The sequence below is a fragment of the Rattus norvegicus genome, chromosome 11 (genome assembly GCF_021556685.1).
Source record: "Rattus norvegicus strain SHRSP/BbbUtx chromosome 11, alternate assembly SHRSP_T2T, whole genome shotgun sequence".
Classification (NCBI taxonomy): Eukaryota; Metazoa; Chordata; class Mammalia; order Rodentia; family Muridae; genus Rattus; species Rattus norvegicus.
The window spans coordinates 58,851,529-58,876,393 of NC_141544.1; the positions used below are offsets into that span (position 1 = coordinate 58,851,529).

The 24,865-nt window shown below is 41.5% G+C and overlaps 1 protein-coding gene across 3 annotated transcripts in view; it reads left to right on the forward strand.

The window, feature by feature from the left end:
- Positions 1 to 20,744: 20,744 nt before the first annotated feature.
- Zpld1 (zona pellucida-like domain containing 1) overlaps positions 20,745 to 24,865 on the forward strand; it is a 359,152-nt gene continuing 355,031 nt past the window's right edge. Inside the window, exon 1 of one of the 3 annotated variants that reach the window (XM_087576682.1) lies at positions 20,745 to 21,131. The gene's annotated coding sequence lies outside the window, so the exon portion shown is untranslated. The remainder of the gene's footprint in view (positions 21,132 to 24,865) is intronic. The other 2 variants (XM_087576683.1, XM_087576684.1) reach the window with 2 other exon arrangements.

The following is a 24,865-nucleotide window of genomic DNA, read 5'->3' on the forward strand; positions in this document are numbered from 1 at the left end:
ACATTTGAAATGCAAATAAAAATATTCAATTAAAAAATTCCTTTTCTTCTTGTATATAGTTGGATATAAAAATTACCTTTAGAACAATTTTTTTTCAGTTAATAGAAAACTCCCAAGTGATTGCAAGCAGTTATGTAATCAGAAGGAGCTGATAGTCTAAGGGGAAGGATCGCAAGCTCTATTTGACTTTAGGAAAGGCAGGCAGCCTTGTGCTGCTCTCAATAGGAATGTAGCAAGTCCAGAATGTTCAACTGGAATTTGCAGGATAAGGTAGGAAAATAAAATAAATGTGAATGTGTTTCTACCTCAGCCTGGCAAAGTGCTGGGTCAGGCTTCTTATCTCCCCAAGAGGATTATGAAAGTTCAAACCAGAGAACCTGAGTGATTACTTGGAGTAAAACCAAAGAATTGCAACAGAACATTTTTGTCAGGTGTGTGTTCTTGTGACAAATGAGTTTTAACTGGTGGGGAGAAGAGATACTAGGTGTTTTCAAGGGCTGGAGAAAGATCTACTTAGCTCTTATCTAAGACCTAACAGGCTGCAGGTGCATTCATGGCATCTGAGCCCTGGGAAGGTGAAAAAGACAAGCATTTCAGACTCCAACCCTTCTCCTATCTCTTCCCCTACCACGTGAACTCCATGCTAGCAGAGATTTGACTCTGCTGAGTCCCAAGTTTTAGCCTATGCCTAGCTCCAAAGGAATACTCAGTAAATTACATATTTTAAATACAAAATGGGTAATTTTAAACTTAGGTAGCATTGAAGTCATTTAATTATTGAATTGGAGTTTAGAGATACCTGTTGGACTAAAATGGCTTGAATGTATCAAGGTTAAACTTGAGAGTTAAAAATGGAAAAAAAAAAACTTTCTCCTTGGGTTCAAGGATTTATTTTACAGCGTCTCCATATAGGGAGAGAGAACTTGGGAGTGTCTTATGTAAAAAATACAGTTGGTCGTAACACAACACAAATAAGCAGTGGGCTATGACTGGGATAAAAATTCCATACAAGGGGTTGGGGATTTAGCTCAGTGGTAGAGCGCTTGCCTAGCAAGCGCAAGGCCCTGGGTTCGGTCCCCAGCTCCGAAAAAAAGAAAAAAAAATTCCATACAATAGTAGGCTGCAACACTAAAGATAGGTCTGGACTAGAGAATGGGATTATAGTATATATCTCGTCTTCATGCTAATCAGGTGGTACTCGAAACTTCTATTCTGGGTCGTTAAACTGAAACAGATATAACGAACTGAGGTGGCTGAATTTAGACTATCCAGGACAATGAGAAAACTCAGAAGTCAAGGATAATTGGTGACATTGAAGTTTTTTTTTTTTAAGCGACTCCAATAAAGATTTAGTAAAATTTAACCTTAAAACATACGAGTACCTATTTATTTATTTATTTATTTATTTATTTATTTATTTTTGGTATAAGGAGTCGAACCTAGGGCAAATGGGTGGCTATTTTAGAAAAAAAATTATCTCACTGGAAATGATATCTGAGTTTGTCTGACTTGTTCTGAACCTACTGGGGCTTCTGGGTGTAGGTGTGGGTGTGGGATGGGCGTGGGTAGGTGTGGGTGTGTTTACTAGCAGGCTACAGGAGGAATTCTCACAGATTCCAGTGCCCTGTTGAACCCTCGGATCTATAAGACGTGTAGAGTTAATTTGCTTGAGCAGCAGAGCTGCCCTGACGGCCGGGGTGCATCACTGATCTCAGACAGCCTTGACACTGGGACGTTTTTGCCCTAGGGTCCACTTTCCTGGAATATAATTTAAGAATATTTTTGTTGACATGGTCAGTTCCATTACACTTTAATAGTACAACTCAAAGCACTTAGAATTTATAAGTGGGAACAATTATTCATTGATCAAGTGCTTATCCTACATCAGTTCTGTATATTTTAGAAGCCAATATGGGGCTGGGCGGTAGTGGACTGACAGTAAACCTGAACCTAGAGTGTCATCTAGTGCTCAAACAGCGGCAATGACCAAAGGTCAGATACAACAGGAAGCCTCTTTAGAACTTCTGGAAGGATGGGTACACACAGATTATGAAGACAAGAACATTTAAGTATCAATTCCTTTTTACAAAAGACATCATTTACTCTTCATCAGCTGTTTAAAACTTTCAGGACATTTGGCTGCACCTGAGATAGGACACCAGGGAGACTTATCACACAACAACTAATCTATGCAAACTCTTGGATCAAGAAGTCAAAATAGGTATTTTTTTTAGGAAGCTCAATGAGGTTCAAGACAACTCAGAAAAAATAATTCAGTATTTTATGAGCAAAGCAGAGTGAACAAACTTAAGGTAAAATCACTTAAGCTAAAAGATGCAAACATGGGGTGGAAGGCGTCCATAACAGAACAGAGCCAACAGCAGAAACAGGGGCAATCTGTTTAAAAATACAAAGGGAGGGGGGAGAGAAAACCCAGTGAAGGTGAAAGAAGAAAGCTTACATAAACTTTGGAATAACTTTAATTATGCAAGTGACATTGATCCACATGGTCCTGGCTGATACAGTGGTAGGACCCTTGGAAAGGATACATCTGGAAACATCCTAAACCCAGAGAAGGCTATGAATAGCTATACAGAGGAAGATCAAAGGTCACAAGCCAGATTCATCTCAACCAAGACTAAGTCCAGATACCTCACAATTAGGATCTGAAAGCTTAATAGTCAAGAGAAGACCCTCAGATGAGCAGGAGAAAATATGCTATCCCCAACCAACACTTGGCAACACACTTCTCAGCCTTGGAAGGCTAGGGCAGAGTATGATCCTTTATTTATAGCGCTGAAGAGAACAAATCAAAACAACAAAAACAAACCCTCTACTGGTCAGGAATTTTTAAAGCTATTTAGTAAGGTTTATTTTAATTATATTATTTTAGTTATGTACTTTCCAGTCGTTGCTCTCTCCCTCTTGGTCTGCCCTCTCACAGTTCCTCATCCTGTTCCTCCTCCCACTTGCCTCCCAGAGGGTACGCCCCGCATTAGACCGACCCCTTCCATGGGGCCTTAAGTCTCTCAAGAATTAAGCACAATCTTCTCCCACTGAAACCACACCAGGCAGACCTCTGCTATACATGTTTCAGGGGCCACTGACCGGCCCCTGTATGCCCCTGGTTGATGGCTCAGTCTCTGGGAGCTCCCCAGGGTCTGGGTTAGTTGAGATTGATGTTCTTCCTATGGGGTCGCTCTCCCCTTCAGCTTCTTCCCTTAATTCAAGCACAGGGGTCAGTTCAATGGTTGGGTGTGAGTATCGGCATCTATCTCAGTCAGCTGCTGATAGAGCCTCTCAGAGGACAGGCATGCCAGGCTCCCTTCTGTAAGCACGGCATAGCATCTGTAGTAGTGTCAGTCCTTGGATCCCATGTTGGACCAGTCATTGGACCATCTTTACCTCATTCTTCTCTCCGTTTTTGTCCCTATAGTTCTTTTAGACAGGAATAATTCTGGGTCAAAAATTTTGACTGTGGGTTAGTAGGACTAATTTGACTGTGGCCCCGGTAGGGAGAAGACCAGTGGTATTAGGGCGAAATTCCCACCGGTCTTTGGTTACTGAGGACCTCCAGGGAGGCCCACAGGCTGTAGCTTGTGGGTGGGTATCAGGCGGCTGACCTGATCTGGATCAGTCAGGAATACTATATTTGGAAATGTTTTCCTTTACAAGTGAAATAAATACAAAATTTCAAAAAAGGAAAGCTGAGACAATGTATTCTTTCAAGACTTGTCTCATAACAAATGCTAAATGAGGTTCTTTAATTTGAAAGAAAAAACTGCCAGTAAGAAGGAACCATCAAAAGGTATGAAACTCACTGGTAAGAGTAAGAATGTAGGAAAACTTTACGTGTATTAATACTTTATTACAGTGTTGTACAATGTGTAAACCATTCGGTAATAAAACAAAATGAAAAGATTAAAAACAAAAATGGCCTTGGTGTATTAATACTTAGATAATACAAACCATGAAAATTGGAAATAGAAATTCAAAGTGCTCAGAGGAACTGATTGCCTGGGTTTATCTCTTTTTATTGTATTTTAGTATATTTCTCTTTTCCCTTCTCTGCCTGCCCTTACATTGTGAAGGCAATATTGTTTCAAATTACCTTCTTATAATCATAATTTTAAAAACCAGCTTTATTATAACTGTAACTGATAGCAAGGTGGCAGCCACAGGGGCATTAAGACACATTTTGGTGGTGCCGGCCAATCCCAGTGAGCTGACCCAGGACAGAGAGGAAAGAAGGAAGCCGCTAGCAACTGCTGGAGTCCTTTTACTCTGGAAACATCTCCCTCTTTTCACTGTAGTAGAATCAGTTGCTTTTTACCTCTGCTCAAGATGTCATATGAGTGAATAATAAATAAATAAGTAAATAGAATTCGAACAGAGTATCTGGCCCCTAGAAAGTCTCTCTGTGATCAGCTTTGCCTTTGCCTATGGACTCAACCCTAATCCTAACCCTAGAGCAATTTGAGATTCTTTTGAATGATTAGAGCTGTACCATTTGGTGACTGCCTTTGTCTTTCTATGCTTTTCTGCTGAACAGTATCTGTTATTATTGTAAAAATAGGGAAACACAGCAGCTACGGTGAGAGAGGTCTAAAGCATTTGGCATCTGACCATAACTTGAAGTCCTGGACTGTGACCAGAGGCTCCAGGGAACCCTGTCTGGGTTTCCTTTGTCTTGAGTTTTCCTTTTCCCGGCTTCGTCCTGTGTATAAGTGGCCTGTCAACTTCAGGAGGGAACAGCGCTCGGCTTTCTAGAGTGATAAGTGTCCTAAAGTTTTAGGTCCATAATCTAACACCAATAGCATTTATAGGATAGACCTCGTCAACTTGGAAGCTCTTCTGAGAAAATTTGGGGTCCTTTTGAACTATTTGGGGCATCTGCCCTGTGATGAGAAAGGTCTGGGGCCTTTTTGAATCACTGGGGTTCTGCTGAGCCATTTGCAATATAGAAATCAGGGTGTTGAGATGTAACCGTGAAAATATCAAGTGTTTACTGGTTTGGTACTCCCTAGGGAGAACTACAGCTGACTAGTCTTTTATATGTTTGAGATGAATTCTAGGAGAGTCATGGGGCAATACCCAATCTCTGACCCTGAAACTCCTGAAGAGAAAACTACTACTGTTCTAGAATTAATATGTCTTCCCTATGAGAAATCATTCTGCCCACTTTGAGATTAATAAAGGAAGAAAGCTCTTTAGTATAGCATGTGTTCAGCTCTGATTACCCAGAGGGGCCTGCTGGGAATAGAAGATTTTACTAACATATTTACACTTCAGGTTTGTTCATTCCACATAAGCTATCATCCTTAAACCGCTTTTAGGTCCTGGCCCCAGGCTATACTTTGACTGATTTAAAAAGAGACAAGAGAGTATAAGTGTGACCACATGGGAAGATGGGAGATTTACACAGCAAAAATATTGCCAGGATTACTTCTTCAGTACACCAGTGCTGTTCTTTTTGAATAGTGTCCCAGATTCACCTTGGCTGTCTAGCATAGGGAATTTAATGGCAGACCAGGACTTAAGGGCTGTTGTGCTCTTGAACTGCCTCCCTCCAGAGGAACATTCTTTAATGTGGGGATGGGCCTAATGGCTGATTGAAAGTCAAGGTTGTCTCCTTTTGTTATGGGAATTGAGTCTTATTGGAGGCCAATTGTGGAGAGCAAACATTGGCATTCTAGCATCCTAAATTCTACCCATTTCTAACAGACCTGGTTGCTTTGGAGATGGTTTTCCATTAGCTAAATTCTGTTTTATGTGACTTTATTACTTTTAAGCCTTTAGAGTTTCAGTACATCTGGTTTCTGCTACATCAGGACAACTTCAGTTTCGCATTCCATTCAAAACTCGTTGTGCATTGTTAATCATGGTCCATATACCTTAACAAGTGAGGGTTCATAAGAATGAACGTGTTTTGGGTATTTTGGCCTCTACAAGAGCTCCCATTTGTGTATATTTTTTTAAAGTTAAAAAATCTAAGGACTCAAAATGTTTAAGATAAAGAAACTGGTTCTAGACTTTACCTCTGGCAGGGGTATCTAAAACGAATTGAAATGTTAATCATAAGCTTACACTTTGAAAAGATTTAAGGATGTGGCAGGCAGTGTTGCCTTGTACCTTTAATCCAGCTCCGGGGAGGCAGAGGCAGGTAGATCTCTATATTTGAGGCCTGCCTGGTTTACAGAGTTAGTTACAGGACAGTGAGGGGTGCACAGAGAAACCCTGTCTTGAAAAACAGAAACAAACAAACAAACAAACAAACAAACAAGGCCCCCACCTCAAATTGAGAATGCTTGCTTTCAAATATTAGCTATGGAAACTTATAGGGTACACATGGAGGGACCCATGGCTCCAGCCACATAAGTAGCAGAGGATGGCATTGTCTGGCATCAGTAGGAGAAGTCCTTGGTCCTGTAAAGGTTTTCCCAGTGTAGGGGAATTGCCAGTGTTGTGGTGGGCGTGGGTGGATGGGAGTGGGAGCATCGTCATAGAAGGGGAGGAGTATGGGAAGCTGTGAAAGGGGATAACATTTGAAATGTAAATACATAAATTATCCAAAAAAAAAAAAAAAAAAGGAAATGCCGAGACAGGCTTTTGCTTTGAAATAGTTGCTAAGAGATTGTGTTGTAAATAATGTATTTCACTATTTACATATGTTGCTAGGGCTCCATCCCCCTGATTGTTGATATGGAAATTTGAAGACAGGGAAGTTGAGAATGATTTAGAATGAAAAGGTGTGTTGAGGGCGCACATGGGGATGGCAACATATTTGGTGTCTGGAGGTTCTAGACTTGTAAGCTTCTGCCAAGACAAATTGCAAGAAGGCAATTGGTAGAGGAGAACTATTTAAATTTGGGCTTCAGAAGCTAGAGCAGAAACTAAACAGAGTCCCTATTTCCAAAGTTAGAACGTGGTTCTGGGAGTTTTCATTGGGAAAAAAGATAGAGAAGAAAAAAAAAGGAGAATCCCATGCTTGCCAGAGATTTACTCTGGCTCCAACAGATTTTTTTTTTTTTTTTTTTTTTTTGCCTAGCATAATCTTACATCTCAATTAACATACTAAAGGAAGGAAGTCTGGAAAAGTTAAAGCACCCGGGGAGGAAAGTTTAATTTGCAAGTCAATAGTGGCAATAGCTGAATCATTGCATTAGTCTTGCTTGGGTTTGTTGACTGACTTTGCATATCAGTGCTGTTAGCTAAGACATACTTCTTTTTTTTTTTTTTTTTTTTATTAACTTGAGTATTTCTTATATACATTTCGAGTGTTATTCCCTTTCCCGGTTTCCGGGCAAACATCCCCCTCCCCCCTCCCCTTCCTTATGGGTGTTCCCCTCCCAACCCTCCCCCCATTGCCGCCCTCCCCCCATAGACTAGTTCACTGGGGGTTCAGTCTTAGCAGGACCCAGGGCTTCCCCTTCCACTGGTGCTCTTACTAGGATATTCATTGCTACCTATGGGGTCAGAGTCCAGGGTCAGTCCATGTATAGTCTTTAGGTAGTGGCTTAGTCCCTGGAAGCTCTGGTTGCTTGGCATTGTTGTACTTTTGGGGTCTCGAGCCCCTTCAAGCTCTTCCAGTTCTTTCTCTGATTCCTTCAATAGGGGACCTATTCTCAGTTCAGTGGTTTGCTGCTGGCATTCGCCTCTGTATTTGCTGTATTCTGGCTGTGTCTCTCAGGAGCGATCTACGTCCGGCTCCTGTCGGTCTGCACTTCTTTGCTTCATCCATCTAGTCCAATTGGGTGGCTGTATATGTATGGGCCAAATGTGGGACAGGCTCTGAATGGGTGTTCCTTCAGTCTCTGTTTTAATCTTTGCCTCTCCCTTCCCTGCCAAGGGTATTCTTTTTCCTCATTTAAAGAAGGAGTGAAGCATTCACATTTTGATCATCCGTCTTGAGTTTCGTTTGTTCCAACCCTACAACAGATAGAGGCCTTATATCCAAAATATACAAAGAACTCAAGAAGTTAGACCGCAGGGAAACAAATAACCCTATTAAAAAATGGGGTTCAGAGCTAAACAAAGAATTCACAGCTGAGGAATGCCGAATGGCTGAGAAACACCTAAAGAAATGTTCAACATCTTTAGTCATAAGGGAAATGCAAATCAAAACAACCCTGAGATTTCACCTCACACCAGTGCGATTGGCTAAGATCAAAAACTCAGGTGACAGCAGATGCTGGCGAGGTTGTGGAGAAAGAGGAACACTCCTCCATTGTTGGTGGGATTGCAGACTGGTAAAACCATTCTGGAAATCAGTCTGGAGGTTCCTCAGAAAATTGGACATTGAACTGCCTGAGGATCCAGCTATACCTCTCTTGGGCATATACCCAAAAGATGCCTCAACATATAAAAGAGACACGTGCTCCACTATGTTCATCGCAGCCTTATTTATAATAGCCAGAAAATGGAAAGAACCCAGATGCCCTTCAACAGAGGAATGGATACAGAAAATGTGGTACATCTACACAATGGAATACTACTCAGCTATCAAAAACAACGAGTTTATGAAATTCGTAGGCAAATGGTTGGAACTGGAAAATATCATCCTGAGTGAACTAACCCAATCACAGAAAGACATACATGGTATGCACTCATTGATAAGTGGCTATTAGCCCAAATGCTTGAATTACCCTAGATCCCTAAGACATACTTCTTAATGCCTGACAAGACATCCCTTTTTAATAAATCTTATTTCTGTGTGTTTATAAGTTTTCACTCTGTTCTGTTATAATAAATATATATCATTCAAAATAAAGAGTCTAGGTACATTGGATCTTTAAGTCCAATATTCATATTTGTGGGTATGCTGTTCTTATATAGTGTGTTATGTAACTGACAGTTTGATGGTCAAGTTCCTTTAAAAGCCAGCCCCATACAAAGATCAGCAGGCAACTAAGGGGAGGTGAGAGTGGGAGAAAAGTCTTTCCCAGGGAAGCACACACCAATTGATTACCCTATACCAAATGGCCAACCTTGAAAACATATTATAATCTCAAAAAAAAAATAGTAAAAAAAGAAAAAAATTTCAAGCTTGCCTTTTGTCATTTCCCTCAGCCTCACCCTTTGATAAAAGACAGAATTCCCCTCTTCATCCTCACCTGAACATTTCTTCAGTTTTACTGTTTTGTTCAAAACAGTTATATTTTCTTGGAATATTGAGACTTGTTCTTTGAAAGGCTTGGTATCTCAATAGACAATGCTTAACTAAATGTTTTATTTACTTAGCAGTGGTATTCTGTCATCTTTCGTTTGTTGTAACACTGGGCTTGGCAAGATGTTATATGAGCTCTATGTAAACTCTCACTGCAAGAACAACATAAACCCCAGTTGTTTCATTTAAGGACCAGGCCTGATTTCCAAAAATAGGCTGTAAGGCACCGGCTTCAGGAATAGACTATAAGTCCCAAAAACTAAGTCATAAGACACCAGCTCAACGAACAGACCACAATATCCAGAACAAGATCATAAAATCCCCTCCCAAAGAATGGCTTGGGGATAACCAAAAAAATGGGGAAATATCTTATCTCAGAAGGAACCATCTACATGGTGCACCTGGTCTGGGCAGGCCTGTTTCATCACACGGTTAAATGTTCATGACAGGATTGTAGATCACTGATCACCTGTGAACCCCTAGCACCCACAGTGAAACTGTAGATTACCTTATCCTTCTAGATAGTTCCTCTGGTTTCCTATAAGAAGGCCTGCGTGCCTCTGTCTGGGGTTGTCATTTCAAAGAATGGTTGACCCCCACATGCTGGTTGTTTCTGCAGAATAAATGCTCTTTGCTTTTGCACACTATCTGAGTTTGCGGTCTTCTTTCAGCTATTTTTGGACCCTTACACTCCGTACTAAAAGTGAAGACCATGAAGTTTAGGTAATGTGCATCCATCTTATGAAATGTGCCTCTGATTGCTTTTACAGTTTGGGGAAGCTGGTTTTGGAGAATAAAAATCAGAGACTCAGAGGGAGGGGAAGAGGAAGAGAGAGAGAACATGTCTTACATACAGGCAGAAGTGATCATGGCCTCAATGTCCAGCTGAAATCTAATATAGACTGTCTTATAAAGTCAAGTTTCTACAAATGCTTTCTCTGTGGTTCATGCCATCTGTTTTGACTATTCTTCCCTAAGGCTAGTTAGTATAAATGTTTTTGATCCATTAGTATTAAAATGTGACCGTGTTTGTGTTTGTGTATCTTGAGTATCCTTCTCAGTGTGTGATTAAGGAGATAACAGGGTAACTAATCAAACCAGTTTTGTAAGTTTTTTTTTCCCACAGTGTATAAGCTTTATCTAGCTATTATTATCAAAAGAATCACTCCATTAAACTGTAGTTACTGTAGTTGCTGGGGTCTTAGCATATGGTAGATACATCTGGGCTGTTTGTTTAAAAAATAATCTGGGTGCTTTCTGTGGTGTCTTTCTGTTGTGGACAGTATGTATACATCTCCCCTAACTGACTGCTTGGTTACATTCTAAAAGTTGATTTATTATATGTAATGAATTCAGTATATATATATATATATATATATATATATACACATATATATATATGTATATATATATATATACATATATATATTATTTCAAACCATTGGCTGCTTAAGAGAGTGTCTTAAAAGTCAAACTTCTATTAAAGGATTGGTTCAAATCTGTGTTTGAATAGCTACTTTGTAAGCAACTTTTTTTTATTTGATTTTAGTGTCTTTAAGGCTCTACATATCAGATTAGTGTTAATCCCAGAGATGGGAAGAGAATGACCACCAACCCAAATTATCATGGCCAAATTGACTGCACATTTGCTTCAGACATAGACATACTTAAGACAAAGGTGTTAAAACAGAAAATGGGGAAATGTAATTGGTCTGGCAGAAACAGAGCGATTCTACCTCTCAGTCTATCAGACTATTGAAAAAGTAGCCACAAAGGACATGGGAATTATTCCTGGAATCTCATGCTGGAATAAAAAAGGGGTACCAGCTAGAGGGGGAACTTGTCTCCCTGAAAGAAGTTTCATGTTCTACTGAAAATGTTAGCTAACTCCATGAAAGGATTCAATTTGGCAGTTCAGAAGACAAGGCCTAAATCTGTTTCCAAGAACTGGACAAGTCCAAGCAAATCGAAGCCTCAGAAGCTGCCCCACCACCCAGACTGAAGCAAGGACAGTGGGTCAATAGCAGTTTCTAGACTTGCTCAGCAGTAGATCCAGATGTCACCAACACCAGTTTCCATCCACATGCTCCAATAATGGTTCTGGAATTTCTGTAGAGATGGACCCAACAGATAGAGGCCATCTACCCTGATGTGCTTTAAATTAGGCCTTCAAGCCCAATGGTTGAGCAGGGGAATAGAGACAGAACTTTTAGGATTCCCTCTTGGGCAAGATAGGAAGAGAGATTCTGCCATGAGCAGGGCATAGGAATCAGACCACTTCGGAAAAAGTGCAGGAAGGAGAGCCTGGGACATTTAAAAGTTAGGGAAAGCTGGGTTCGGTCCCCAGCTCCGAAAAAAAAAAAGAACCAAAAAAAAAAAAAGTTAGGGAAAGCAGCCCAAGGAGCCGCTCCCTCAAATGGGTCTCAGAGAGCAGAGATGAAATATAGATTTAGCAAGTATTAACTCAGGAATATTGAAGGGGAGTGTGTTAGCCACATGAAGGTTCAGGAGTGGCCCAACCATTGAGCTAGCTAAGGCATAATAACATATAAAGTTTTTTTTTTTTGTGTGTGTGTGTGTGTGTGTGTGTGTGTGTGTGTGTGTGTGTGATTTGTGAATTCAGATCTCTTGGGTGGGTACAGAGCCACATGCAAACCCAGCCAGGAGTTCACAGTGGTTTAACAGTTTACTGGTAGAGTATGCATCCAATCCAGAGAACCAAAATAAATAAAGCAAATATTAATTGGAATAAAAGAAGAGGTAGACTGTAATTCAGTGGTAGGGGACTTTTATTGAAAGTGAATGTCTTTCAATTACATATTCTGATCATGTTCCTTTTCCCAACTCCTCTCAGATCCTTCCACCTCCCCATTCACCCAATATCATACCTTTTTCTCTCGCTCTCTTATTAGCAAACAGGCAAATAAATCAACCAAAGTAAAAAAAAAAAACGAAAAAAACAAAAAACAAAGAAAAAGCACAGCATACACACACACAGCAGAAAAACACAAAATTAGAAACCATAATATAGATGCAAAGGAACAGTACACACACACACACACACACACACACACACACACACACACACACACACACACACAAGCAATAGGAGACAAAAAGTGTCCAGGGATTAGAACACTTTCAGGAATAGATAGATCTTTCAGACAGAAAGTAAAAAAAAGAAACAAATATTAAATGGTTACCCTTGACCTGACAAAACTAATATACATTCATAGAAAACTACATTCAACAGCTGAAAAATTAAAGTGGAGAGATTTTTTTCCAAACTTACTCTACAAGTCCAGTTACGGTATCCTGATACAAAAACAAATTGAAATAAAATAAAACAAAACAAACAAAAACTAGATAAGGACACAACTGAACGATAACAAAGACATGACTGTGTAGGGGGTGGTTCTGAGGTCCTATTCCCCAATTGGTTTTTGATCTTTCAGTAAAGAAGCCATGGTCCAATTGCTGGGAGAAGAAATAGGCAATGTCCCTAGAGAAAAACAGACACAAGGGAGGAGAGACAGAGTTCGACATGTTTCTGAGGGAGAAAAGTTGACCAGCCATGTGAGATCTCAAATGGATTGGCCACACAGGCCCACCCCTCCTTCAGGGCCTGCACATGTCTAAGCCAGATAGGGTCTCAGCACTTCGAGGGGAAGTGAATGTGAGCCCTAACCATAACTCAGAAGGCATCTCCGAATCTCAACAACTTGCCAAGGAAAAATTAGATTTCTCCAGTGGAGGCTCATTGGGTATACGAACCAGAATTATGGGCAAGCACCAAGCCCAGCAATAGATGGTTAACACAAAATGAACTCAGTGGTATTTTACAGATTTTTGTTTGTTTGTTTCATAGTGTTTTGTTTGAGCTTTTTTTCTCCCTTACTGTTTTTTTGCTTATATGCTATGGTTTCTGATTTTCCCGTTTTTACAAATTTGTGTGTATGTTTCTCATAATCTTCTTTCCTTCTTTCCTTCCTTCCTTCCTTCCTTTCTTCCTTCCTTCCTTCCTTCCTTCCTTCCTTGCTCTTCTTTCATATATTTGCCTGTTTGTTTTAGGGGGGAAGAGGGGAGGGAGGGAGAGGGAGAGGGAGTGAGGGAGTGAGAAAGGAGAAAAAAAAAGCCTGGGGTTGGATGAGAATGGAGGTGGGTGGGGAGGGTATTTGGGGGTGTTGAGGGAGGAGAAACTGCGATCAGAATATATTTTATGAAAAACTCTTTTCAATTAAAAAAAAGACACGTACTTTTAGTACTTTTATTTAAAATAGCAGTGGGGGGGGGGATTGTTAGACCTGGCAATCAAGCAACAGAAAAAGAGAAGTTCATTCAAATTCAAAACAAGAATGTTACTTTGTCTTTGTATGCACATTTCATGATTCTAAAAAAACCCCAAATACTGCTAAAATGATTTGAGCTAATAATTTCATTCTGGAGAGTTACAGGATACAAAATCAACACACAAAATGTCAGTAGTGTCACTGAATGGCAAATAGGAATCAAGGGAGCAACCACATTTACAGTAGCTACAACAATTACATGGAAATAAATTCAAGCAATGATATAGTAAAAGTTACGAAACATTAATGCAAGATTCAAAGCAAAGATACCCCATGGTTATGAATCAGAAGAATCACTTGTCAAAGTTGTCACATTGAGTTGCTTTTTTAAAAAGACAGATTGCAAATTCATGAAGATGGGAGGGTGAAGTGTGGTGTTTGGGGAGAAACTGGGGGAAGGAAGTGGGGTTAGATTTGATCAAAATGCATTATGTGCATGTATGGAATTCTTAATAAAAATGCAGAAAAAGTTTATACTACCCAAAGCAAATTACAGGTTAACACAATTCCTATCAAAATATCAACCAAATTTTCTACAAAACTTCAGAAAAAAATTTCAGAAGACTTTTATGGACAACTCCCTCCTTCAATATTGAATCTTGATAAAAAAAAGAACAAAAGTAGAGATATTAAACTGTATTGAATCAAAATATAATATGAAGCTGGAGTGATCAAACGAGCATGAAAATAGGCAGACGTACAGACCTGAGGAAGGCAGACAACATAGGGGGTAAACTTATTCACGGTCAACTGACCTCTGACAAAAGTAGTAAAGACGTAGATTGGAAATGGACAATCTCTTTGAAAAATGATGAGAAATGGAAAACAATGTAAAACTGAGTGAAACCTGACAGTTATCTAGCTTTTGTCAGTTACAGAAACTGATCTGAAGTGAGTGAAAGGCAGCAAAGCAAGGCCAGAAACTATAACTGCCGAGGAGAAAATGTAGAGGGAACACTTCAGAACGCTGAGCAAGGATTTGCTTTTCTGTCACTAAGATCCAGAAAGTGAGCTGGGGATAAGGCTCGGTCTGTAAGGAAAGCACAATGATCTACCCTGAATGACCTGATATGGTGGTGCATTTGTGGAATCCTAGCACAAGAGGCTTAGCCAGCCTAGCCTAATTGCCAAGGTCCAGAACCCACTGACAGACCCTACTCAGAAAAGTGGAAAGGGATTGAGCAAGACGTGCCCCCCCCACCCCCCAATCTCCAAGCCACAAGGAACACAAGCAAATATAGACACATTTCAGTGCTTTCCAAAGACGTGAGCTACTTCGGGTCATTGTAGTTAGTTACATACTCCACCCAGCCAAGTCAACCCAGGGGACACCTTCCAGCACTGGGATGCACCTATGGCGGCTCACTGAAACAGACTAAGCAGAAGCAGGGCCCTTGGGCAGTCAGAGCGGAGCTATAAACGTCTCTATGTCTTGGTGCTTAGTGAGCTGGAGGCAGAGCAAACTGCAGTCTTCTAAGGTTACCCTAGGAAACTCGTTCCCACAGACTCACTTCCTACTTTCCCATGATGAGTCACGACCTGGTTTCCTTTACTTAATAAGCAGGCAACAACTTAAGTCAATGAAACATGGACTTTAAAATAAAATCACTGATAACAGTATTATGCAGTTAAAAATTACTTATAGATTTAAGCTCACCCATGAGAGAAGAAGTTAGTCATGAGTTTCAGGGGAAAAAAAGTTTCTATTCGTGTACACACACACACACACACACACACAATCACAATCACAATCACATACAGACTCAAACTAATGCCTTACTATCAGGTGAGATTATAGAATTTAGAAGAATTTGGGGGAAATTAAACTACATTTCTACCATTCCAGGAACCTAGGAAAGAGATTGGATCCTTCAAAAAATAAAACAGCCAGCCAGAGTTCTTACGGATCCAAACTCAGGGAACAGATACCTGATATACTTAACAGCTATAGTTCTCCAGTTACCTTACCCCACCCTCCCTTTTCCTTCTCCCCTTTGCTTTCATTCCCCCACCCCCCGTCGTTCATCTCTGTCTCATTCCTTAGCCTATTCCCTTGACATGCATATATGTTTTGCATCTTCTCATACTGAGACAAAACAAGGAGAAGGTCTCCTGCTGTTACAGATCTTACCTGACAGCAACTTTTGTGCATGAGTGCTATCCTTCTACTATTTTACCCAAGAAGCTCCAGTCTCCCGGGTCACGCTCCCTCCTGCTATTGTCTGTGAATTTCCTTTCTTTATTGATAAAGGTTTTGTTCTTGAACTCAGGCTGGACTCCAAGTGGTGATCCTTCTGCCTCAGCTTCCCTAGTGGTGTGATTGATCACAGGTAGGTGCCTTCTGTCCTCGCTCTTCCCCAGTTCTTAGATGATTCTGTATAACTTCCATGTGTAACCTAATTCCTCCACAATTCCTGAAATGCTCCCATGGGCCCCCTGGAAGTCATGAGCATCACAAACAGCTCTCTATAGCATCACCTGCTGGGATTCCTGTGCAAATCACCTGAAGACTTGTCTTCCAGCCCCTTCCCTACAGTTCTCTTCCAGTACAGGTGGCAAAACTCCACTGTGGCCTGGGTGGGCACTCAACTGCTATGGCCCTCCCAGGTGAAATTTCTTCCCACTTGGTCCCAGTTGATATATAGATGTCCTATGTATCTTATCACCTGTAAACCAAACTCTCCAGCAAATATCTTCTCTTGTCTATGGATTTTTCCCCCCTCATCCACTCCCTGTATCCACTCTGTTATGCATATCAGTGAACCAACAGGAATTGCATCTCCTTCCCCAAACAATAGCAACATCATTACCCAACCCCTCCAACAAGCCACCCAGGTGACTCAACTCCCTTCTCCTTTTCTCCTAAATTCTTGTTTTTCTATATTGTATTTCTATTCTTACAGCTTATCTTCTCCCATTTGTCTCAATACAACACAACCTAGCTTTCATTCTTTTACCTTCTTAACCCAAAGTGCACTCCTTGAAATTAACTTTGGCCTCTGCATGACTAATTTTAATGGCTAATTTAATGACTCATGTTGTATCTGACACAGGGGATCACTCCCTCTGGCTTTTACCCCCTTTCTTTTTAATCTATGGACATCTAGGACACTGCACCGTCTTGGCTATTTTTCCCCCTCAGTCTTCATTCTCTTGCTCTCTTCATGGACTTAGTGATTGCAGTGCAATGCTCTAGAATTACATATATACAATTAATTATATTTAGGCACAAGAATGTGCCCGTTTCTACTGCAAGTCACATCTCTAGCTGGGACCCCCTTGCGTTTAAGACTTACAATGCTATGGCTAAAGAAGCTTCCTCTTATGCTAGGCATCCATCTTGGTACCCACCAGTCAATCTTCTCTGACTCCAGTTCCTGGATGGTAAGTTCCTAGTAACCTTGACTCAGTGGGGCTCCCACCCAAAAATGTGTGTAACTGTGACCGTCTACTTGCTATGATTTGACTAACTGATTGTGTTGCTTTTGTAACTTGCTTACACGGATACCCAAAGATTATTTTGAGTTGCCTTAATCACTTAACTTGTCAGAACAGAACAACTTTCTACTTGCTTGCATAGATCTTGAAGGTCTCCATGTGGTTTTTCCCCTTTGAAAGCCTTTCCTCCTACCCCTCCTTCATAGCAAACTCCAATTTGGCTCAGAGACTGTTCATTCTGCTAGCAGCTAATCAATAGATCTTTTAATTATAATTGGATTGAGTCTATGGCGTTTTCCCAGGGATCACAAACTTCATAACAACAAATCTGTCTGCTTACTTGATTTGCTTAGATGTAGTTTAGTAGACATCTCAAATTTAGCATGTACCAAGTCAATTCCCTTATCTTCCCCTACAGTCATGCAAATAGTTTAGAACCCGAGTTAGCTTTGCTACTGTTAATGACATCTTAGTACTAATGCTATCTGTCCAGCTACTCAAGTAGGGCTTTACCACACTTCTTTTCTAATATATGTCAACTCCATTTAGGACCAAAATACTTCACTATCTTCCTTACTACCATCTCTAATCATCCCTCATCTTAATTATCCTGACATCTATAATCGTTCCTCCGACTTTATCTCTTGCTTCCTAACACTTTTATTTTTTTTTCAAATCATTGCATAGGCAGATTCTTTTTAGAAGTCCAACAATAGGATTACTTTATTTAAGACCTAGTAGTTTTTCCTTTTAATTTTTAAATATAACAACAATAATAGTAATAATAATAAAATTTAAACTGTAATAATAATACGGTATTTGCGTTAGATACTCCTCTTGTTCAAGGTCCCACCCAGATAAATCTTCCATCCCTAGACCTTCCCCAAATCTCAGCTTCCTGATGAAGCTCAGTTAGATCTCCTATTTGGATGCAGTCCCCTCTGTACTCTTATTGACCTCTCCACATCTCCCTACCCCCAGTTAAAATAACCATCTCTTAACATTCTAGCTATGTTACTTGCCCTGTATATTGTCCATCTCATCTAAATTGCATGTCAGTCCTGTGGGAGTAATGCTTTTCAGTTCTCAATATTAAGATAGTGGCTAAAACAGAGGGAGTCTCCAGAAACCACTATGAAATGATTTATAGTTAGCTTTTATGGTTGGTTAACTTGAAAAAACAAATTAAGCAACAAGATATTATGGGTCTGAACATATTCACCTCTCCAGTCCTTGGCTTTCTTACCTATTAAAGAGAAGCAATATCACATCTATTCTATACATTTGTTACAAAGAGTAAATGAATTTGTTTAGTGTAAAACACTTGCAAAGGGTTGGGCACACAATGAAACCTTAAGGTGCATTCATTATTTTGTGTGTGTGTGTGTGTGTGTGTGTGTGTGTGTGTGTGTGTGTAGTTGGAGAGTGAACCCAGAGCCTTGCATGTACTTGGCAAGGGATCTACATTTATTACTCATTTATATTGGCAGTTCTTTTTTCTTAATCTTAAATTTCAATTGTTTTTGTTTTTGGGGTATGATATAATTACAATATTTCCTCCCCTTTCCTCCCTCCAAACCTCTCATATGCCTCTCCCTATCCTTTTTAAATTCATGGTCGCTTTTTTCACTAATTGTTGTGGCATGCATATATGTACATTGGCATACATGTATATTCCCAAATATAACCTGTTCAATCCAATAATGTTACCTGTATGTACACTTTCAGAGCTGAGTAAACAAACGCAATGAAATGTGAGTAGGAATTAAAGTAGACAGCCTTGGTTTCCTCTACCTTCTGAGTTTGATTTTCTTTTACATCTACACTAATGGTGAGTCACTTACTTAGAGGAGAAAGAGGTGGGGATATGACGTGGAAACAAGATCTGCCCTCAGAGTGGAGTCTTGTGATATGCTCAGCATCTGTATTCTGCTTGAGAGGCAGCTTGGCAGCTGTTTTTCTGGAAAGGACTATAATTCTTATTGACTTCTGGTCCTAGAACATGTGGATTTTAAAGATAAACTACTAACATTTCTTAGTGGTTACTGTGTCCACTAAGGATCATACGCCGTCTTACTTGTATGGCCTCACTTCATGCTGCAAATAGTCACCCAGCGAGCACAGTGACCCTTCCCTGTGAGGCAGTGGACTGTGCCACCAGACAGAAGAACTGGAAAGGTTGTAGGAAGTTCAGAACCCCCACAAATATAATTGAGAACGGCAGCCTTTCTCTCCCGGACCAGTTCCTGTCCTGGAGCATGGGTGACTATGACACCTCTCTAAGAGGACCATGACAACTGCTCCTGTAGCATAGAGCTTAGAGTTCTCCATGTTAGTGAGACATCTGGATAGGCCTTTAGTGTTTAGCCAATGGGCATTCCTTCTGGCAAAAGGTATTTAATCTCTGCTTCACCTTGAGTGTCTGCATCCTCATCTGCCATGAATAAAACAGTTTGGACAAGCAAGATTTGTCTCCTTCATCAAGGACTGCCAGAGAGGCCTTCCTCATACAGAGCCGCAACTATGTCTCCCATAGAAAGGCCTTTCTACTCCTGGCACTCATCCAGAGCTAAGCTGATTTCCCCTCTCCTGAACTCATTATGGATCTGCTGGATCCTGTTCCCTCATGCTCCTGGTCCCCAGCGGTGTCTGGGTACACAGGAGTTTGAGAACTACAGCCTCCATCCCAACCCCCGCAGTTTCTTACCCGGAGAAACTTGGGCTGGGACCCCTACCTTAGGCTGCGTTTCACCTTCCCAATGTCGCGTCGGTGTCCCAGCATCCCACAAGTCCAAAATCCCAACCGCAAGGCAGAAGCACACCGTTTTTGCAGTTGAGGTCACAGCGGTGCATGGGGCGAGCAGCTTGACAAGTAGTGTAGACATTGGCCTCTGAGCAAATCCCAGGCCCTGCAACCCAGCAGTCGCTACAGCAGCTATTGCTGCAATGACTGATCCCCTAATCGAGTGATACTTACAGCTTTCAGTCTTAGCAGCTCTGTTGTGGACGAGGGCACATGTTAAGGTCTTGATTAGGCTTTTCTTTCATTTTCTAGCTGCTTCATCACTTCAGGGGGAATGCACACGAAGCAGAACAACCCCATATGGGCAGGCCCCCACGTGGTATCTTGGTATCCACGAACAAGGCAGAAAAACTCCTGATGAGAAACTAGCCAGACAACAGGACACAGTAAGTGCTCGACGCTGACTTTAAAATAGTTCCTATAACTCAGACAGTGAGAAGCAGCATATTCAACAGAGAGAAAGGGAAACATAACTGGAATACAACATCGTCCTTGGGGTAAAACGTGTCCTACAACACAGAGAAAATGAGCCTCTTCACGTGTTGAATGATGAGGAGTATCTGCTTGGGCCTTTTCACTTTTCAATATGTCAGGAAGATCAGAACTTATGATATTAAAATGTTCCAGGTGCTTCAGGCCTCTGGTTGACTCTCACAAATGTAAAATCTGGAAGAGGCCCAGACCGGGAACTTATGCCTATATCAAACCTGGAGTTGGTAAGACTCCTTTCCCTGCAGGGTGGGGTCTATGGACCTGAAACTTCATGTTACCTTCTCTGGGATTGTCTTCAATAGGAGACTCACCTAGTTAAAAAAAAAAAACTGATCTGATTTATGTACAAATCAAAAACGTTAGTTTGCCTACGAGATTCATGTTCAGCAAAACTTTTAGAAACTTTCAGACCTTTTGGGCTCTCTCCATTTCCAAAAGGAGGCAGGGAAGGATGCCAGGTTGCAGCTTCTGTACTCCCTCTTTCCAGACAGGTTTGGAGAAATAATTGATTCTGAGAAATAACTCATTTCCAGGCACTCTTGGCTGATTTTCACCCCACAGTTTCACCCCTTATCCTGCCAAAATGTTTCTGAGGATACAGTGAAGGATTAGGGGTGAGATGACCATGACAGCAGATATTTGGGGCATGGGAAGTATGTGTGATCCTGGCTGGGAGCCCCTGGGTGAGCTGCTCATCTTTCCTGTGGATTTGTGGTTCACTCCTGGAACTTCCACCCACAGAACCCCAACTATTGAGTATTTCCCCAACTATGCAGTGTGGTTTTTCTTCCACCAGTACCTGTCTACCGCACGCTGTAGTTAGCTGCCTCGAACTGGCCTTGACTCTGGTGCTTACTCCTTATTGTTATTTGAGAGCAACAAGGTATGTAAACGTTATTATGTTTTAATAACACTTCTTGTCTATCTATCATCTGTCTATCTATCTGTCTGTCTGTCTATCTATCTATCTATCTATCTATCTATCCATCCATCCATCCATCCATCTATCCATCTATCTATCTATCTATCCATCTATCTATCTATCTATCTATCATTTATTTGGTTTCTTTGAGACAGGGTTTCTCTGTGTATTCCTGGATGTCCTGAAACTCTCTCTGGAGACCAGGCTGGCCTAACGTTGGAACTCATGCAGAGCTCAGCCAGCCTCTGCCTCCTTAGTACTGGGACTAAATGCATGCACCATTACCACCAAGTTGTGCTTTCTTTAATAGCCCCAGCAAGCTTTGCAATTCAACACCATCATCTTAGAGCCTTTCCCCATGTTGGTCTTCCCTATCTCCTCTATTCCAACTCCTCTGTTTGTACCTCTTTTTAAAAAATTATTTTTTTATTTTTATTTTATTTTATTTTTTTTTGATTCTTACACGACTTCTACTGATCTCTTGATTTGGGCTTTATTTTCTACTGAGCAGTTTTCAGGTTCGTAGAATGTTTGAGGTGGTGAGTCTTTGGAGACCTTCTTTCTCAACCATCTAAGATGAAGGTAAACGTGCTGAAGCTCAAAGAGGTCACAGGTTTGCCCAAGGCACACCATAGCACAGAGGCAGAGAAGAAACCCTGGCGAGTGTTTTCCTAGGCTGAGCTCTTTCCTTCTGTTTGCAGAGTGTCAGAAGACTTTGCAGAGTGTCAGCTTAGGGATGAGTTTGATTGACTTGAATGCAAATAAAAAAATGTTAACATTTTTAAAACAATGGATTTTGGAGGTAGACAGGGCAATAGTAAAACGTTCATAGAACTAGAAGTTCTAGTACAAACTTTTATTTCCCCCTCCCTTTTATTATTAATCATTCCTTTCATTTACATCTCAAATGATATCCCTCTTCTAGGTTACCCCCCCACACACACACACAACACTAAGCCCTATCCCATGATATCCCACTTCCTTGTTACCCCTCCACCAACCCCCCATCCCACATCTGCCCTCCCTCCTCCACTTTGCCTGTATGAGGGTGCTCCCCCACCCACTCACACTCTCCTGCCCCACGCCCCTGCCGCTCCAGCATTTCCATACTCTGGGGCATCAAATCTCCTCAGGACCAAGGGCCTCCCCTCTAGTTGCTGTCAGGCAAGGCCATCCTCTGCTGCATATGTATCTGGAGTCACAGGTCCCTCAGTTACACTCTTTGGTTGGTGGTCTAGACTTTGGGAGAATTGGGAAGTCAGGCCAGCCTATCTTGTTCTTCCAATGGACTTGCAATCCCCCTCCACTCCTCCAGTTCTTCTGCCAGTACTCCCACCAGGTTCCCTGAGTTCAGTCTGATGGTTGACTCCAAGCATCCCCATCTGCATTGGTCAGTTGCTGGCCTGACCTCCCAAGGAACCACCACACTAGGTTCCTGTCAGCAAGCACCTCTTGACTACCAAGGCAACAGTGTTGGGTTTGGTGTCTGCAGACATGAAGTCTCCCCAGGTGGGGCTGTCCCTACTTGGTCCTCTGTCCTCAGTCTCTGTTCCACTTTTTTGTATCTGTTTTCCCTTTGGCCAGGAACATTAAAAAACTTTGAGATGGGTGGGTGGCCCCATCCCTCAACCAGGGCCATGCCTATCTGCTGAAGGTGGTCTCCACAGGTTCTATCTTCCCCTTCTCTGGGCAATACAGCTAAAGTCAGTTCTGTTGGGTCCAGGGAGCCTCACATTTCTCTGGTGTCTGGGACCCTCCAGAGGTTATCACCAGTTCATCTCCCCTGCTACCTATTTTTGTTCGAAGTCCTGACCCTCTGTACTTCTCTCGCATTTCCTCCAGTTTCTGATACTGCCAACCTTATTTCCTCCCGCTTCATTCTCCGTCCTTTGTCCCCCTCTCCTTCTACCTCCCACAATCGTCCTGTTCCCTCCTCAATGCAGGGCTAAAGCATCCACACCCTGGTCTTCCTTTCTTCCATATGATCTGTAGGCTGTATCATGGGTGTGGGGAGCTTTTGGGTTAGTATCCACTTATTAGTGAGTACAAACCATGTGTGTTCTTTTGCGTCTGGGTTACCTAACTCAGGATGATATTTTCTAGTTCCATCCATTTGCGTGTGTATTTCATGAGGTCATTGTTTTTAATCGCTGTATAGTACTCCATTGTATATATGTACCACAATTTCTGCATCCATTCTTGTGTTGAGGGACATCTGGGTTGTTTCCAGCCTCTGGCTACTATAAATAAGGCTATTATGAACATAGTGGAGCACGTGTTCTTGTTATATGTTAGAGCATCTTTTCGGTATATGCCCAGGAGCAGCATGGCTGGGTCTTTAGGTAGAACTATTTCTAATTTTCTCAGGAACTGATTTCCAAGTGGTTTTACTAGCTTGCAGTCCCATCAGCAATGGAGGAGTGTTCCTCTTTCTGCACATACTCACCAACATCTTCTGTCACCTGAGTTTTTGATCTTAGCCATTCTGACTGGTGTGAGGTGGAATCTCAGGGTCATTTTGATTTGCGTCTCCATGATGACTAAGGATGTTAAACATTTCTTTAAGTGTTTCTCAGCCATTCCAGGTTCCTCGGTTGAGAATTCTCTATTTAGCTCTGTATTTCACCTTTTTTTTTTTATTAACTTGAGTATTTCTTATTTACATTTCGAGTGTTATCCCCTTTCCCGGTTTCCGGGCAAATATCCCCCTAATCCCTCCCATTCCCCTTATTGATGGGTGTTCTCCTCCCCATCCTTCCCGCATTGCTGCCCTCCCCCCAACAATCTAGTTCACTGGGGGTTCAGTCTTAGCAGGACCCAGGGCTTCCCCTTCCACTGGTGCTCTTACTAGGATATTCATTGCTACCTATGAGGTCAGAGTCCAGGGTCAGTCCATGTATAGTCTTTAGGTAGTGGCTTAGTCCCTGGAAGCTCTGGTTGCTTGGCATTGTTGTACATATGGGGTCTCGAGCCCCTTCAAGCTCTTCCAGTTCTTTCTCTGATTCCTTCAACGGGGGTCCTATTCTCAGTTCAGTGGTTTACTGCTGGCATTCGCCTCTGTATTTGCTGTATTCTGGCTGTATCTCTCAGGAGCGATCTACATCGGGCTCCTGTCGGTCTGCACTTCTTTGCTTCATCCATCTTGTCTAATTGGGTGGCTGTATATGTATGGGCCACATGTGGGGCAGGCTCTGAATGGGTGTTCCTTCAGTCTCTGTTTTAATCTTTGTCTCTCTCTTTCCTGCCAAGGGTATTCTTTTTCCCCTTTTAAAGAAGGAGTGAAGCATTCACATTTTGATCATCTGTCTTGAGTTTGATTTGTTCTAGGCATCTAGGGTAATTCAAGCATTTGGGCTAATAGCCACTTACCATTAAGTGCATACCATGTATGTCTTTCTGTGATTGGGTTACCTCACTCAGGATGATATTTTCCAGTTCCAAACAATTGCCTACGAATTTCATAAAGTCGTTGTTTTTGATAGCTGAGTAATATTCCATTGTGTAGATGTACCACATTTTCTGTTTCCATTCCTCTGTTGAAGGGCATCTGGGTTCTTTCCAGTTTCTGGCTATTATAAATAAGGCTGCGATGAACATAGTGGAGCACCTGTCTTTTTTATATGTTGGGGCATCTTTTGGGTATATGCCCAAGAGAGGTATAGCTGGATCCTCAGGCAGTTCAATGTCCAATTTTC